This window comes from Gossypium arboreum, chromosome 10 (assembly GCF_025698485.1).
Source record: "Gossypium arboreum isolate Shixiya-1 chromosome 10, ASM2569848v2, whole genome shotgun sequence".
Taxonomy (NCBI): Eukaryota; Viridiplantae; Streptophyta; class Magnoliopsida; order Malvales; family Malvaceae; genus Gossypium; species Gossypium arboreum.
The window spans coordinates 56,279,121-56,298,764 of NC_069079.1; the positions used below are offsets into that span (position 1 = coordinate 56,279,121).

The 19,644-nt window shown below is 38.3% G+C and overlaps 1 non-coding gene across 1 annotated transcript; it reads right to left on the minus strand.

Annotated features, from left to right (window-relative positions):
• Positions 1 to 18,637: 18,637 nt before the first annotated feature.
• LOC128282672 (small nucleolar RNA R71) lies at positions 18,638 to 18,744 on the minus strand. Its single transcript, XR_008273026.1, has one exon. It is a non-coding gene; the product is annotated as a small nucleolar RNA R71 (small nucleolar RNA).
• Positions 18,745 to 19,644: the final 900 nt, after the last annotated feature.

Here is a 19,644-nt window from a genome sequence, read left to right on the forward strand (position 1 = left end):
GTTGGTATGGGGGTGCATATGGTTCGATATGGATTGGGTTTTGCATAAGCATGTAATATCTGTTCTGATCCGTTATGGGCTTATGGGCTATATTCCGAGTTCTGTTCTAGGCTAAAGCCAACTTATTCTGTTTCTGTGGTTTGAGCCGATATAGGCTATGGTTGGGTTAATTTACACACTGAGTTTCCCCAAACTCACCCCTTTATTTTCATCCATTCAGGTAATTCCCAAGCATAGTGGGCTTGGAGCTGTGAGGTATTTGGAGTGGCCACACGTTCTGTAAGTTTGACTATCTTCCGGTGAACTGGACATCCTTTTATTTACTTTTAAGGTTTTGGTTTTTTTTAAATGTAATAAGGCCGCTTAATTATTCTTTTCTTTTGATGGTTTTAATATGTTTTATTAAGATAGGTATTACTTATGCTTAACTGTTGAAATTGGATAGTTTTAGGGCGCGTTTTCAAAAACAGTAATTGATTTCAAAATAACACGACAACAAGCAAAGCTTCCGCAATGAAAATATTTTCCAAAGTTAACCACTTTTCCTAAAAAGGACTTAATCAAACTGGTTTCCTGGAAATATACATGACGTTAAGGTGTGGCAATGGCGGTGTGCATGTCTAGGATTGGATCCGAGGGGAGCTTGGTACTTAAGCAGTCCGATGGACTCACCTCCTCTTTCCCGGTTTCCTACCTGGTGCACAGCTTCCATTCACTTTAACCTACAATGAAATTATCATTTAAAACACTAAGTAAGTTTTTCTAGATCAACATTATAAAATGGATTGAACGCTTCAATGTGGCACGTCGGATTCGGCCATAACGTCTAGGCCGGGTTTGGGGTGTTAGAATGTATCAGGAAGCTTATCTGGGCTAAACAGAAAAGACATAAGAGTTTTAATCAAGAAGCCCATTGAGCTTCACTTGTAACTCTAAAGAGTTATTAACGAGCAGCTTCAGATAGGATAACAGGGAATTCAAGCGAGCCATGTTAGGAAGCTCATAAGAGCTGCTATCAGGATGCTCATGAAGAGCTGCGTTTGTGTTCATAATAAATGCTAGATCACAACTGACCGAATCATGTAACAGGACGCTCACAAAGAGCTGCGATAGTGCGCAACACATGCAGGATCACTACCGATTAGGATGCTCGCAGAAACTATATAACAGGATGCTCGAGAGGCTTATAACAGGATTGCTCGATCGAGCTATATTTTGTCCGTAAAATATTCAGGACCACATTCAATACGGGAAAACATTTATCCATCAAATTTCATTATTCAAACAAAACTTATCTTTTTCTGAATATTAATAGGCATGCGATTGGTTTATACATTTATAACATTTATATAATTCATGCAAACACATACTACTTTCAATTCAAGTACAAAAATAAACACAAAATAGTTAGACGAACTTACCTCAACACTTGTTCGTGTAGGTAAATCTAGTAATCTGACACCGTTTCTTTTCCTCGATCTAACTCTTTATTGATTCTTTCCGGATCTATATAAATGAATTTAGCATTAATTTAATTCACTATACTTAATTGAATTCAATTCACATCTTAGGCAAAATTATCATTTTGCCCCTATATTTTTCATAAATGACAATTTCGTCCCTAAGCTCGGAAAATGAAATTCATGCAATTCAATCCTTATTTCAAGCCTAACCAAATTTTACATGTTACAATAACAACCCGTGAATTTCACAAAAATTAATAATTTTTGCATGGGTTTTATAATTTTTCAATTTAGTCCCTAAATCATAATTTCATCAAAATTCTCTTTGTAAAAGTTGTTTATCTATCAACAACCTTTCATTCATAAATTTCAAAATTTCAACATTTACATCCATGACAAAATTTCTATACTTTGACATCTTTACAAATTAATCCCCAAAATAGATAGATTAAGCTATTCCGAACTCGAAAATATAAAAATTACTAAAAATGGGATAAGAATGCTTTACCCAATTAAGCCAAGAAAGCTTTCTTGAATGTTTTTCTCTTTCTTAGGGTTTCCATGTATTTTGGGAAAAAATATGATAATCATAATATTTTATATCTATTTAATTTAATTATCATTCATTAAATTTTCAACATTCTAATTTAGTCCTTTTCTTTTTCTAGTTTTCCATGGATGATTCATAAAAAAATCTACCATCTTTCCTTAATGGTCTAATTACCATATAAGGACCTCAAGTTTTGAATTCCATAGCTATTTGATACTTATAGCTACTAGAACTCAACTTTTGCATTTTATGCAATTTGGTTTTTTCCACAATTAATCATGAAATCGATAAAATTTTCTTAGTGAAATTTTCATACTTCATTTCTATCATAATGCAATTCATTCAATAATATTAAAATAAATTTACTTTTTGACTTAGATTTGTGGTCCCAAAATCACTTTTCTGATTTCACTGAAAATGGGTTGTTACAACTCTCCCTCTTAAAAATTTTTGTCCTAAAAAATCTTACTAGTAAAAAGGTTCAGGTATTATTTTCTCATGGTAACCTCTGGTTCCCAGGTAGCCTCTTCTATACCATGTTGTTGCCAAAGAACTTTTACTAGAGCCACCTTTTCATTTTTTAACTCTTTTATCTCTCGTGCCAGAATTTTGATCGGTTCCTTACTGTAAGTCATGTCAGGTTGAATCTCAACTTCTGTTGGAGAAATAACATGTGAAGGATCTGACCGATATCGTCGTAGCATAGACACATGGAAAACACTATGAATTCTATCGAGTTCTAGTGGTAATGCCAGTCTGTATGCAACAGGTCCGATTATATCAGTAATCTCATATGGTTCAATAAATCGTGGACTCAGTTTTTCTTTACGACCAAATTGAAGAACCTTTTTCCAAGGCGATACTTTCAAGAATACCTTGTCACCAACCTGAAATTCTATCTATTTCCATTTAAGATTGGCATAATACTTTTGACGATCAGAGGTTGTTTTTAAACTATCCTGAATCACCTTTACCTTTTCTTTCGTTTTATGAACTAAGTCAACTCCGTGTACTTTTTCTCACTAAGCTCTGTCCAATACAATGGAGTTCTACATTTACGACCATACAAAGCCTCATATGGTGCCCATTTTAATGCTGGACTTATAACTATTATTGTATGTAAATTCAACCAAAGGCAAATACTTTTCCCAATTACCTTCAAATTCTAACACAGCACCAAAGCATATCTTCTAAAATGTGTATCACAAGTTCTGGTTGACCCTCAATCTGAGGATGAAATGTAGTGCTGAAATGTAACTGCGTGCCCAGGGCTTCTTGTAATTTAATCAAAAATCGAGATGTAAACCGGGGATCTCTATCGAAAATAATGAAGACTGGTACTCTATGCAGTCTGACAATCTCAGAAACATATAATTCAGCCAATCTATCCAGGGAGAAATCCATACATACTAGAATAAAGTGTGTAGACTTTGTTAGACGATCAACAATTACCTAAATAACATCTTTCTTTTTCGAAGATAAGGGTAATCCAGATACAAAATCCATGGTAACTCTTTCTCATTCCAATTTCGGTATTGTAACTGGCTATAATAATCCCGAAGGTACGTACTTTTTAGCTTTAATTTGATGACAAACCAAACATCTAGATACAAATTCTGAAATATCATGTTTCATTCCTGGCCACTAATACATCTTTTTCAAATCATTGTACATTTTGTTACTTCCTAGATGCACAGACATAATACCATTATGCACCACACACCCGTGTATCTAGCCCGTGCTCGAAACTAACTTGGCCACACAGCTTAGTACACACCCATGTGTGTGTGACGATGTGGTCTACTCAAGCAACACAGCTAAGACACACGCCCGTGTCCTTGCCTATGTGGGCAAAAATAGGCCATTTACAAGGCCAAATTGCGACCCGGTTTGGGTCCTCCCTACAATCACCAAAAGAAACCATTTTATACCAAATTTACAACCAAAACATACACCATTCATGCCAAATCATAAGCTATAATCATACCAAGACATATGTTCCATAATCTCAATATACTTCATTCATTCTCATAGCATCATTATACCATTTCCTGTAACACCCCGAACCCGAGACCATCGCCGGTGTCGGACACGAGGGGTTAACAAGCCAAGTTCACTTGTTTTGCCCATCCATTTGACATTTCCAGTCAGGCTGGAAAACTGCATCACTGTCGCCTTAAAAATCATATCTCGAGTTTCAAAACTCGGAAACTGGTTTCGTAAATTTTACCTGAATTTAGACTCATATATCCATCCATGGATTTATTTCTATAATTTTTGGTCGGGGCAATTGGTACAGTTTATTAGTTAAAGTCACCCATGTTACAGGGATCGACTGCTCTGACCTTCGCGTGGTATAACTTGAATATCTCTCTGTACAGGGCTTTAATGCTGGTGCCGTTTGTTTCTAATGAAACTAGACTCAAAATGGAATTTGTACATATAAGGTATATCTCCTAATTCTTTTTGGATAATTTATAGTAAATTTTTAAAGTTGCGACAGGGAACCCAGAAACCATTCTGATCCTGTCTCACAATAGCTTTAATATCTCTTAACATGTAACTCCTATGACCATTTCGTTTCTTCCATATGAAAATAGACTCATCAAGGTTCATTTACATAGCTTATTCACTATTTAATTCCATTCCTACAAATTTTGGTGATTTTTCACATTCACGTCACTGCAGCTGGCAGCATCTGTTTTTAAGGTAGGTCTTACCTATTTGGTAGTCTCCATGAACCAACTAGTCTTGCCATACATAGGTTCATATATGATCATTTTAACCATGCCAATGGCTGATCATATGACCAACATTCCCATTTCCAAGCCATAGCCACATCATGACACCAAATATATACATACAAACCACAATTAGTCTAAGTCGATACTTCACTTTTACGAGCCATTTTCGCATGGCCGTACATATATACATCACAACATATTCAACCAACAAGGGGTAGTCCTATACATGCCATTTCAAAGTTCAACCAAAATTTATACCAAAATAGAGGCGTGGATAGTGTGGATGACTTCGACTTTATTGATCCCGAATCCGATTGCTATCGAGCGAAATCTATAAAACAGAGAGCCAAAGTAACGGGTAAGCATTTTTTATGCTTAGTAAGTCTCAAGGAATATAATCAGCTCTAATTACAGCAATACATTCACATAGCCAAATGCATCATTTCATTAATACACATTCTTACTTCACACTTCATCATTATATACTTTCACAAAGTATCAATCAATTCAATAACTGAAATTTATTAGTCGATTGAGCGAATGTTGCTCAAACATGTCGACTTTCCAATGCACATATAACGTACCTTATCATTTGGGCTTTTCGAGTGTACTAATTGAATTCATTACAGCAACCAACACTCACCTCCAGCCCAAGATTCTTCGGAATATAACCGGATATAATCACGTGCACAAATGCCTTCGGGTCTTAGCCCGGATAGAATAACTCGCACGAATGCCTTCGGGTCTTAGCCCGGATATAGCCACTAGCACAATTGCCTTCGGCTCTTAACCCGGATATAATTTCCAGCATAATTGTCTTCGGGGCTTAGCCCGGATATCATTCAATTTCTCATGTACACATACATCAATAATCATTGGACATACATATTTCATTTTCATTACTAAGGCTCAAAACACAAATATAATCACAAGCATATTCGCCTTCGGGACTTAGCCCGGGTAGAATTCAAATGCTCATACATACATAATCAATAATCAATACACATCCATACTTTATTTCACATAATTCAAGTAGGGTCACTTCTTGAGGACTTACCTCGGATGTTGTCGAACGGCTTTTTCGGCTATTCGATCACCTTTTCCTTCCCCTTGTCCAATTGTGGCCCTCTTAGCTCTTGAGCTAATTCAAACAAATTCAATTTATTAAAACCTCATTGTGCTTGCTTATGGCGAATATGACAAGGAGTTTAAATGGTCATATGGCCACTCTTTAGCTTGAATACACAATGGTCATGCACATTTTATACTACATCAAGCAATTCAATACAATTTATTTGAGCATCAAGGAAAAGCTAAGGCCTTCAATAGGCTACCCAAGGCGAATATTCATGTACATGTTGAGGTCAATTTTGCACTTAATACCTCACAAAACAGCATGCATTTTACTAGTTAATGCTTTGCACATTGTGGCCCAAAACTTATAATATAGCATCAAGCACTTATATGTGTGCTAGGCCGAATTGTGCTTGCAATTTCACAAGCATTCTTCCACATCTTCTTCTTTAAACCAATATATTCATCACTTACTTCATAGCCAAAACATCATGTGCAAACATATATATACAATATGAGCATGGTCGAATTTCAAGGTGTCCATAGCCATCCAAAAATACAAATTTTAACTAACATGCAAGAAGCATGAACCATGCTCATGAATGCATCATGGCTGAATATGACAATCATGCTCCATTCAACTTCAATCATGGTTAAACACAAAAAGAAAACTCAAAATCTTACTCAAGAGTAGACAATCCATCATTGCATACATCATCATCAAGCTTCACACTTAGCATGCAATGGCTTTATCACCATAACAACTTTGGCCAAATACCATTTCCATGGCATAACAAGGATTTGAGCCATGGCTAACATGCACATCAAATTAGCAACCAAACCATGCATGAAACTCCCAACACAACCTCATACATACCTTAATCTTGATGCAAACTTAGCCAAATCTCCTTCTAGATCTCTTCTAAACAAAGGAAATGAAGCAAAATCCTTCTTCCTCTTAGTATTTTCGGCCAAAAGGAGAGAGCAAGCATGAACAAATTTTTTGTTTTCTCTTCTTGGTTGCACGGCAATGGGGGGATGCTACTCTCTCACACACGCTTTTTTTTCTTTTCTCACCCATGCTTAGTTGTTTATTATTTCTAACATCATCCATTAGTAAAACATGTTGGGAACATGTTCTCTTGCCCATAACCTTGTCATGGCCGGCCACTCCTCCTTAGGAAGGGGATTATTTGACATGCAACTCCACCTTTTTGTTAACATGTACTAACAAGCCATTTAAAATTAGCCTATCATATTTCACCATGTTTCACTTTGATCCCTATTTAATACTTTCTCATACAAATGGGTAAAATTAGAGAATGAAATTTCCACATATGCATGCACACACATAGTAAGCATAGAATATAACAATTAATTATTTTTATGACTCGGTTTAGTGGTCCCAAAATACATTCCGGCTAGGGTCTATTTTGGGCTGTCACAACTCTCCCTCACTTAAGAAATTTTCGTCCCCGAAAATCTTACCGGTAAATAGGTTTGGATATCGCTCTTTCATAGAATTCTCGATCTCCCAAGTAGCTTCTTCTATCCCGTGCTTGATCCATAACACTTTCACTAGCGGAACCCGCTTGTTTCGCAACTCTTTCACTTCTCGTGATAGGATACGAATCGGTTCTTCCTCATAACTCATATTAGCTTGAATTTCAATTTCGATGGACTAATCACGTGCGATGGATCGGATCTATAGCGTCAAGCATCGAACGTGAAAGACATCGTGAACCTTTTGAGTTCGGGGGCAAAATCAAGCGATATGCCACCGGACCGACTCGCTCGATATCTCATATGGCCCAATGAACCTCGGGCTCAACTTGCCCTTACGGTAGAACTCGAGTATCTTTTTCCAAGGCGATACCTTGAGAAACACTTTATCACCCACGATACTCGATATCCTTACGCTTCAGATCCGCGTCACGACTTGACGATCGGAGGCTATCTTGAGACTTTCACGGATTACTTTCACTTTCATTCAGCATCCCTAATCAAATCCACCCGAAAATCTTGCTTTCACCGAGCTCACCAAAACAATGGTGTACGACATTTACGACCGTACAAGGCCTCGTAGGGTGCCATCTTAATACTTGATTGAAAGTTTTGTTGTTGTGGCGAATTCAATCAACGGCAAATACCGCTCCCATGAACCACTAAACTCGAGGACGCAACATCTTAACATATCCTCAAGTATCCGAATTATCCGCCGGATTGACCATCGGTTTGGGGGTGAAAGGCGGTGCTGAAATGCAACTTGGTACCCAAAGCTTCTTGCAACTTTTTCCAAAATCGCGAGGTAAATCTCGGATCTCTATCCGACACGATGGAAATAGGCACCCCGTGCAATCTCACAATCTGAGAAACGTACAATTCCGCTAATTTGTCCATTGAAAAATCCGTACGTTCGGGGACAAAGTGGGCCGACTTAGTCAATCGATCTACTACGACCCAAACCGCATCCTTCTTACTTACTGACAATGGCAGTCCGGATACAAAGTCCATTGTGACTCGATCCCATTTCCACTCGGGTATCGTGATTGGTGAAGTAATCTCAAGGCACTGATGTTCCGCTTTCACTTGTTGACATATTAAACATCTCAAACAAAGTCGGAGATGTCTCGCTTCATACCATGCCACCAAAACCGACGTTTCAAATCATTGTACATCTTCGTACTCCCGGGTGGATTGCCATTCGGCTACAATGGGCTTCATTCGAATTATCGAAATGAGTTCCAAATTCTTTGGGACACCTGATGACGACTTTTGAACCTCAAACAATCGTCATCGTCGATTTGAAACTCCGAGTCCTTGTTCGAACACACGCAGCCCGTTTTGCAACCAACTCGTCGTCGACTTTCTCGAGCTTCTCGAATTTGGTGTGTCAATAATGGTTTGGCTTTCAATTCAGCCACTAACACCTTTGTCGGATCGGACGACAAGTGCACATTCATCGCTCATAAAGTGAATAACGATTTGCGACTCAAGGCATCCGCAACCACATTCGCCTTTCGGGTGATAGTCAATGATCACTCATAATCCTTTAACAAATCGAGCCAACGTCTTTGTCACAGATTTAAGTCTCTTTGGGTCATCAAATATTTGAGACTTTTGTGATCCGAGTATACATGGCACCTTTCACCAAATAAGTAATGTCGCCAAATCTTTAAAGGCGAATACGATGGCGCCAATTCGAGATCATGAGTCGGATAATTTTTCTCATGTGGCTTTAATTGCCTCGACGATAGGCCACAACTCGACCTTCTTGCATTAATACGCAACCTAACCCAAGTAGAGAGGCGTCGCTATAGATGACAAACTCCTTGCGGACTCGGGTTGCACTAGAATTGGGGCTTCACCAAATAAGTTTTCGATTGATCGAAACTTTTTGGCATTTCTCCGTCCATTTGAACTTAACATCCTTTTGGAGTAAGCTTCGTCATCGGCGTGGCTATCGTTGAGAAGCCTTTACAAATCGTCGGTAATAACCGCAAGCCCCAAAAAGCTCGAACCTCAAGAATATTTCTGAGGCTTCCAATTAAGTATGGCTGAAATTTTATTCGAATCGACTCGAATACCCGATCACGAATACCACATGACCCAAGAAGCTAACCTCTCTAACCGAAACTCACACTTGTTGAACTTAGCATATAATTGCTTATCCCGTAAAATTTGCAAAGACTAACCGCAGTGTTCAAAGATGTTCGGTCTCATTTCTTGAATAGACCAAGATGTCATCAATGAACACGACTACGAATCGATCCAAATATGGTCTAAAGATCCGATTCATTAAATCTATAAATACCGCAGGGCATTAGTGAGCCCAAACGGCATCACTAGGAACTCATAGTGACCATATCTCGCTCAAGGCGGTCTTGGAGTACGTCCAATCTCGATTCGCAATTGATAATAGCCCGATCTCAAATCTATTTTCGAGAACACCGAGGCTCCTTCAGTTGATCGAAGAAGTCATCAATACGTGGCAACGGATATTTGTTCTTTATCATCGCTTTATTAAGGCGACGATAGTCGATGCACGTACCGCATGGTTCCATCCTTCTTCTTCACGAACAATACTGGCGCACCCCAAGGCGAAAAACTCGGGCGAGCAAAACCTCTATCCACCAATTCTTGCAACTGAGCTTTCAACTCCTTTAATTCCGTTGGTGCCATACGATACGGAGCTATCGAAATTGGAGTGGTACGGTACCAATTCGATGCCAAATTCTATTTCCCAAACAGTGGTAAACCCAGCAATTCTTGAGGAAAACATCCGGTATTCACAAACCACGGGCACGATTCGGGTTTCTTTTCGATTCCTTGTCATCGAAAGCGTGCAAGCAAGGTACGCTTCGCACCCTTTTCTTACATATTTACGGGCCAACATCGGCGATATTACGGTGGCAACCCTTTAAGTCCATAGACTCAACCGAATTATTTCATTATTCGCGCACCTCAAATCGATAGTCTTGCTCTTGCAATTTACAACCGCATCGTGCATGGTCAACCAATCCAAACCAAGAATAACGTCGAACTCATCGAACGGCAAAAGCATCAAGTCCGCCGGAAAACAAGAACCTCGAAACACTAGGGGACTTTTCTTGCACACTTTGTTGACAAGCACGTAATGACCCAAGGGTTTGACACCGAATTACAAACTCGAGAGACTCAATGGGCAAAGTCTTCTTGGATGCTAAAGTTTCACATATATATGAATGAGTAGAACCGGGGTCAATCAAAGCAATCACATTTGTATTGAAAAGAGTGAAAGTACCGTAATAACATCCGGAGAGGCAGCATCCTCGCGTGCGGCGTATGGCATAAGTCCTAGCAGAGCACGAGCCTCGGATCGATGGTAGCATCTCTAGATCCTCTCGACCGCCACCGACATTGCCCATATTTCTAGGTGGCCTACCTCGGCGATGGTAGCACCCGGTTTCCACTCGACTCACATTCATTCAAGCAACCTCGCGCAATCCTTCATAAAGTGGTCGGCCGATCCACACTTATAGCGAGGAGTGATCACGAAACCAACAGCTCCCGAATGCCATTTGCCACAATGTGGACACTCCGCCTCTCGGCGATCATTTCCACCATCATGCGATCGAAGTGACTCGTGTGGTCACAGGGGTCGATCGCGTCCTCGTCTAGAAAAGCCCAAACGCTCTAGACCGGCTCGCATCATCTCGAAATCTCTTGATGCTTGTTGAAGAGACTTTCCGAGGATCTCTTTGGAATTCTCCAGTTCCCACATTAGCTTTTTGTTTCTCCTTTCTAAGCTCTTGACTTTACAAGCTCGCTCAACAAGTACTACGAACTCTCGTATCTCGAGGATGCCAACAAACATCCTTATATCATCATTCAGCCCATCCTCGGCGTTTACACATAATAGCTTGGACGAAATGCATTCTCGCTGCGTCTGGCTAAGCCTCACAAATTTTCGTTCGTAGTCGATGGCGACATCGAACCTTGCTTAAGATCAAGGAATTCCCTCGCTTTTGGTCGATGAATCTCGGTGATATACTTTTTGAACTCGGTTTGAAAGAATTCCCAAGTCACTTGCTCTCTAGGCACCACAAGTCGAGTACTCCACCAATAGTAGGCGGACTCGCGTAGCAAGGAGATGGTACACTTTAAGCACTCATCGGTGTCTGGGATAGCTCATCAAGCACCCGGATAGTGTTATCTAACCAAAATTCAGCTCGCTCGGCATCATCATCATCCGTAGCCTTAAATTCAGTGGCCCCATGTTTTCGAATCCTATCGACGGGGCTTACTTGACCTTATTTGGTCATCCACGGAGGTATTGTAGGTCTTGGGTTGCATTTGTCGGGAATGGAGGTTGTGGAACAGTAGTGTTGGTTCGAATGTATTGATTAAACCATTCGTTCATCACACTATAAAAGGCTTGCCTAGCCTCATCATTAGGATTGCTGGCCATAGGTTGAGAGTCCGCCGGCGCTGTCCCTTGCGCAGAGCAGCGCCACACTCTCCACATCATCAGCTATCGCTTCGGTTAGGATCGGGATCCATTGCTATAAACAAACACAAAGTCAAATTGTCGAAATCACCACACTATCGATTCATCATTTAATGGCATGTATAGCTAGACCCCAAACACATCACGGTAGTCCTAGAATCGACTAAACCGTGGCTCGATACCAATAAAATTGTAACACCCGAACCCGAGACCATCGCCGTGTCGGACACGAGGGGTTAACAAGCCAAGTTCACTTGTTTTGCCCATCCATTTGACATTTCCAGTCAGGCTGGAAAACTGCGTCACTGTCGCCTTAAAATCATATCTCGAGTTTCAAAACTCGGAAATTGGTTTCGTAAATTTTCCCTGAATTTAGACTCATATATCCATCCATGGATTTATTTCTAGAATTTTTGGTCGGGCCAATTGGTACAGTTTATTAGTTAAAGTCACCCATGTTACAGGGATCGACTGCTCTGACCTTCGAGTGGTATAACTTGAATATCTCTCTGTACAGGGATTTAATGCTGGTTCCGTTTGTTTCTAATGAAACTAGACTCAAAATGGAATCTGTACATATAAGGTATGTCTCCTAATTCTTTTTGGATAATTTATAGTAAATTTTTAAAGTTGCGACAGGGAACCCAGAAACCATTCTGGCCCTGTCTCACAATAGCTTTAATATCTCTTAACATGTAACTCCTATGACCATTTCGTTTCTTCCATATGAAAATATACTCATCAAGGTTCATTTACATAGGTTATTCACTATTTAATTCCATTCCTACGAATTTTGGTGATTTTTCACATTTACGTCACTGCAGCTGGCAGCATCTGTTTTTAAGGTAGGTCTTACCTATTTGGTAGTCTCCATGAACCAACTAGTCTTGCCATACATAGGTTCATATATGATCATTTTAACCATGCCAATGGCTGATCATATGACCAACATTCCCATTTCAAGCCATAGCCACATCATGACACCAAATATATACATACAAACCACAATTAGTCTAAGTCGATACTTCACTTTTACGAGCCATTTTCGCATGGCCGTACATATATACATCACAACATATTCAACCAACAAGGGTAGTCCTATACATGCCATTTCAAAGTTCAACCAAAATTTATACCAAAATAGAGGCGTGGATAGTGTGGATGACTTCGACTTTATTGATCCCGAATCCGATTGCTATCGGCGAAATCTATAAAACAGAGAGCCAAAGTAACGGGTAAGCATTTTTTATGCTTAGTAAGTCTCAAGGAATATAATCAGCTCTAATTACAGCAATACATTCACATAGCCAAATGCATCATTTCATTAATACACATTCTTACTTCACACTTCATCATTATATACTTTCACAAAGTATCAATCAATTCAATAACTGAAATTTATTAGTCGATTGAGCGAATGTTGCTCAAACATGTCGACTTTCCAATGCACATATAACGTACCTTATCCTTTGGGCTTTTCGAGTGTACTAATTGAATTCATTACAGCAACCAACACTCACCTCCAGCCCAAGATTCTTGAATATAACCGGATATAATCACGTGCACAAATGCCTTCGGTCTTAGCCGGATAGAATAACTTCGCATCGAATGCCTTGGTCTTAGCCCTGATATAGCCACTAGCACAATTGCCTTGCTCTTAACCCGGATATAATTTCCAGCATAATTGTCTTGAGGCTTAGCCCGATATCATTCAATTTCTCATGTACACATACATCAATAATCATTGGACATACATATTTCATTTTCATTACTAAGGCTCAAAACGCATAAATACAATCACAAGCATATTCGCCTTCTGGGACTTAGCCCGGTAGAATTCAAATGCTCATACATACATAATCAATAATCAATACACATCCATACTTTATTTCACATAATTCAAGTAGGGTCACTTCTTGAGGACTTACCTCGGATGTTGTCGAACGGCTTTTTCGGCTATTCGATCACCTTTTCCTTCCCTTGTCCAATTGTGGCCCTCTTAGCTCTTGAGCTAATTCAAACAAATTCAATTTATTAAAACCTCATTGTGCTTGCTTATGGCGAATATGACAAGGAGTTTAAATGGTCATATGGCCACTCTTTAGCTTGAATACACAATGGTCATGCACATTTTATACTACGTCAAGCAATTCAATACAATTTATTTGAGCATCAAGGAAAAGCTAAGGCCTTCAATAGGCTACCCAAGGCGAATATTCATGTACATGTTGAGGTCAATTTTGCACTTAATACCTCACAAAAACAGCATGCATTTTACTAGTTAATGCTTTGCACATTGTGGCCCAAAACTTATAATATAGCATCAAGCACTTATATGTGTGCTAGGTCAATTGTGCTTGCAATTTCACAAGCATTCTTCCACATCTTCTTCTTTAAACCAATATATTCATCACTTACTTCATAGCCAAAACATCATGTGCAAACATATATATACAATATGAGCATGGCGAATTTCAAGGTGTCCATAGCCATCTAAAAATACAAATTTTAACTAACATGCAAGAAGCATGAACCATGCTCATGAATGCATCATGGCGAATATGACAATCATGCTCCATTCAACTTCAATCATGGTTAAACACAAAAGAAAACTCAAAATCTTACTCAAGAGTAGACAATCCATCATTGCATACATCATCATCAAGCTTCACACTTAGCATGCAATGGCTTTATCACCATAACAACTTTGGCCAAATACCATTTCCATGGCATAACAAGGATTTGAGCCATGGCTAACATGCACATCAAATTAGCAACCAAACCATGCATGAAACTCCCAACACAACCTCATACATACCTTAATCTTGATGCAAACTTAGCCAAATCTCCTTCTAGATCTCTTCTAAACAAAGGAAATGAAGCAAAATCCCTTCTTCCTCTTAGTATTTTCGGCCAAAAGGAGAGAGCAAGCATGAACAAATTTTTTGTTTTCTCTTCTTGGTTGCACGGCAATGGGGGGATGCTACTCTCTCACATATTTTTTTTCTTTTCTCACCCATGCTTAGTTGTTTATTATTTCTAACATCATCCATTAGTAAAACATGTTGGGAACATGTTCCTTGCCCATAACCTTGTCATGGCCGCCACTCCTCCTTAGGAAGGGATTATTTGACATGCAACTCCACCTTTTTGTTAACATGTACTAACAAGCCATTTAAAATTAGCCTATCATATTTCACCATGTTTCACTTTGATCCCTATTTAATACTTTCTCATACAAATGGGTAAAATTAGAGAATGAAATTTCCACATATGCATGCACACACATAGTAAGCATAGAATATAACAATTAATTATTTTTATGACTCGGTTTAGTGGTCCCGAAACCACATTCCGGCTAGGGTCTATTTTGGGCTGTCACATTTCCATAGCAAATTCACATTTCTAACTTACCAAATCAACCATTTCCCACAAGGCCCTTTTTATATACATCAAAATATAGCCTACAGACAATATTACATCGCATAGATTATAACCATACTTCATCCTTATACATAACCAAAACCAAGCCATATCACATGGCTAGATATTCACATCACAAAAGATATCAAAAAAACTCTAGCCTATACATGCTATATACCATATATACAACTCTCAAAATGGTACCAAAATAGATGTTCGATAGTGAGATTGAGTCACTAATGATTCCCGGATCCAAGCTAGCTTTATAACACTGTAAAACAGAGAACATTTCACATAGTAAGCTTTAAAGCTTAGTAAGTTCATACTGAATATAATCAATAGTTTATAGGATACAAAACACCAACTAATAAATACTTAGTAGTTCATATTCATCCTTCAATTCTATTCCTTCACATTCAACAAGTTCATCAAACTTCATAAAAATGGTATCATCTATCATATAGGTATCATACATACCTGATCTTTTCCCGTGTTTATTCATTTCATTCTCACCTTTTTGTTCTATACATTAATTCGTTCGGAAGCCTTTCAACTCTCTAAGAATTCGCACACTTAGTGCATCAATGATTAGCTGAAGCTGTAACAATCTCTCACACTTAGTGCCATCTCAATAAACCGAAGCTATCTCAGTATCGCACACTTAGTGCCTCATATAGCCAAAGCTATTCCAATTCGCACACTTAGTGCTATTTATAGCCGAAGCTATTTCAAATCGCACACTTAGTTCTGAATATAGTTGATTTATCATCGTGCTCAAACCATAGTCAAATATATACAATTTATGCATTATCAAAGCATTAAAACATAATTGTAACATCATTTATCACATACGAACTTACCTCGTACTCAAAATTGATGATTCGAATCGTTTACTCGATAACCTTCGATTTCCCTCGATCTAAATCTGAACTCCTCTTTTCTTTATCTATATGTATTCAAAATTAAATCTTTTATTCAACAAATCATTCAATTCAGTCCATATACATATATTTAGGGCATTTTACAAATTAGCCCTCACATTTTCATATTTTAACACTTTAATCCCTAATTCATAAAATAAAAAAATACACAAAATTTCCTTATACACATGCTTAGCCGAATTTTCATGGAGTTCATATAATCCAACATATTTCATTTATTTCACATTTTAGTCCCTCAATTTCACATTTTCACAATTTAGCCCAAAATACTCAAATTCATCAAAAATCTCAATACAAAACATAGTAATCTACCACAAATCTTTCATTTACTATCATCTAACATCATAAAACTCACATTATCATAATAGCTGATAAACCGTAATTTATACATATTTTTATCCCATGCTTAGCACTTTTTATGGATGATTTCTCCTTAGATTTGGTGAATTCGATGCTCCTAATACTTTAATTTCATGTTTTACACTTAAGTGAGCACAGGAGAGTAAAAGGACTGAGAAACGAGCCAAAAACTAAGAAAAATGGGCCAAATAGGAAAACAACATGACCTGGACTTCCTCACACGGGCGTGTCACACAGCCGTGTCAATTTGGTAGGATCGAAGCACGACTTACACGAGTAGACCACACACCTATACCTATTTAACAGCCTTGACCACGGGCTGGAGTAATCGCACACTGGCGTGTCCCTACCAAGTCCAAGTATAATCCTATTTGAAAAAGGCCAATTTTGAGGTCTCTCGGGCATTCTAAAGCCTATTTAAACACCTAAAAGGCACTTAGGAGTGGGACGCAGAGTAGGAAGCAAGAAATTACTCAAGGAAAGCCAATTGATCCATCTCAGAAGCCAAATTCATCATCAAGACTAAAGATCTCTCTTCAAGTTCCTTCAGGAGTTTTGGGTTTTCTTATGTTTTGTTATCTTTATGCTTTTGAGATTTTTTCTTTCATAATTATGAACTAAACCCCCTAAATACCGAAGGGGAATGAACCCTAAGAGAAATCTTGTTATTATTATCTGAATTGTATGATAATATTTGACTCGTTCTTAATTATGTGTTCTTAATTCTTGTTTTAATATTTTAGGATCTTGATTCAAGTAAACGCTTTTATTCAGAGGAGGAATAGTCCCTATCTAAGAGTAAAATTGTAATAATTAAGCGGAGTTGATTACGCGCCTAGAGATAGGGTGACAAGATTTTGCTGGATTAGGGTGAAACCTAATAAGGGAATCAATAGATCAAGTTAATGCAATTCTAGGGTCTTAATTAGAAAGAGATTTCAATTATTCAACCTAGGGTTAGACGTTATTAGTCTCGAAAGAGATAATAATATAACTTTGGGATTTCTACGGATCAAGTCAAATGAATAAATCGTCTAATTCAGAGTCAAATAACAAGTGAAGTCTAGGTGGATTTTTCCTTAGGTATTGTCTTAATCAATTGAATTTTCCCAAAAGTATTTTCCCAAGTTTTCTTTCTGTTCATTATTAGTTAGTAATTAGTTTAGATAACCAAACCTCTTGATTTTTAGGCTAGATAATAAAAAGGAAGTAAATACTAGTACTCGTAGTTCCTTTGGGTCTGACAATCCAGTCTTGCTGAACTATACTACTGTTCGATAGGTACACTTGCCTTAATCGTGATAACAAGTTAGTTTCAAGAACGATTCATTTATAAATTTTTAAAACCTATTGCGAATATCACGCATCAAGTGTTTGGCGCCATTGCCGGGGAACTAGGTTATTAGGAACACTCGATTTTTATTACTTTTGCCATTTTACTTTTATTGCAAATTAAAATTTTCTTTTCTTTTCTAATTCTTCATTTATTTTCTTCTGACAGAATTTTCTAGTTTATGACCAGAAGAAACCCGTTAGGACCACTACTTTTTGAAGGTAAGATCGACCGACAGTTCACAGAAATCGACGAGAAATAAGGTGAAGCCTAAGATACACAGAGGACAAACAAGAGAATGATACTTCAACCATAACCAAGGAGATGGCTGAAAACCAAGAAAATCTACTACCTCCTGTGATTGTTATTAATCCAGTAAATCAGAATCCTGCTCCACGTACTATGTATGATTATGCTAAACCTAATTTAACAGGAACTGAGTCAAGTATAGTTAGACCTGCTATTGCTGCCAATAATTTTGAACTGAAACCTAAAACAATTCAAATGATACAACATTTTGTTCAGTTTGATGGTTTGCAGATGAGGATCCAAACAATCACTTGCAAATTTCTTAGAGTTTTGCAACACTTTTCAAATCAATGGCGTTTCTAATGATGCCATTCGCCTTCAGTTATTCCCTTTTTCGTTGAGGAATAAAGCTAAACAATGGTTGAACTCGTTACCGCGAGGGTCAATCACCACTTGGGAACAAATGACCGAAAAGTTTTTACTTAAATATTTTTCACCTGCTAAAAGAGCTAAGTTGAGGAATGACATTTCTTCCTTTGTGTAGATGGATCTAGAAACACTCTACGATGCATGGGAGAGATACAAGGATCTATTGAGAAGGTACTCTCACCATGGATTACCACTCTGGCTACAGGTTCAGACATTTTACAATGGTGTGAACCCCTCAACAAGGTAACTTATCAATGTAGCCGTCGATGGAACTTTGAATAATAAGACACCTGAGGCGACTTACGAATTTATTGAGGAGATGTCACTGAATAACTATCAGTGGCAAGTTATAAGGACAAAGCCGATGATAGCAGCCAGTGTTTTCAACCTCGATGCGATTACAAAAGTAGCCGGTGTTTTCAACTTCGATGCGGTTACTATGCTATCTAACCAAGTAGATCTCTTAAATAAAAAGAGGGACGATTTGTGTGGTTCTACTCAGGTACATCCAGTGATGAGGTACGATTCAAATGGAGGAGGAGCATGTACAGAATATCAACCCTTCAACCCTAGCATCAAGGAGGAACAAGTCTAATATATGGGTAACAATAACTCTAGACCCCAAAATAACCCGGATTGTAACACTTATAATGCAGGTTGCAGAAACCATCCCAATTTCTCGTGGGGCGGTCAAGGAAATCAAAGGCCACAACATCCTCCAGGTTTTCAACTACCACCTTACCAGCAGGAAAAGAAGCCGAACCTTAAGGAGATGTTAACAAAATTCATCTCGGTGTCAGAATGTAACACCCTAAACCTGGTCCAGACGTTATGGCCAGATCTGACTTGTCACATGGACTTACGACTTAGTATGCATTCGTTGGTTTAAGTGATTGGGGTGGTCTTTGTAAAAACAGCGGTTGAATGAAAAGTCGGTTTATCAATCTTTAGGCTATCCATTTGTTGTGCTTGTTGAGTCTTGAAAACGTTCATTAATTTTGAAAATCGGCGCAGCCTAACACTAGCAGTTTCGTCATAGTATAAATATAATCAGAAAATAAAACCATAGCGGAAAAAAAAGAAATTTAA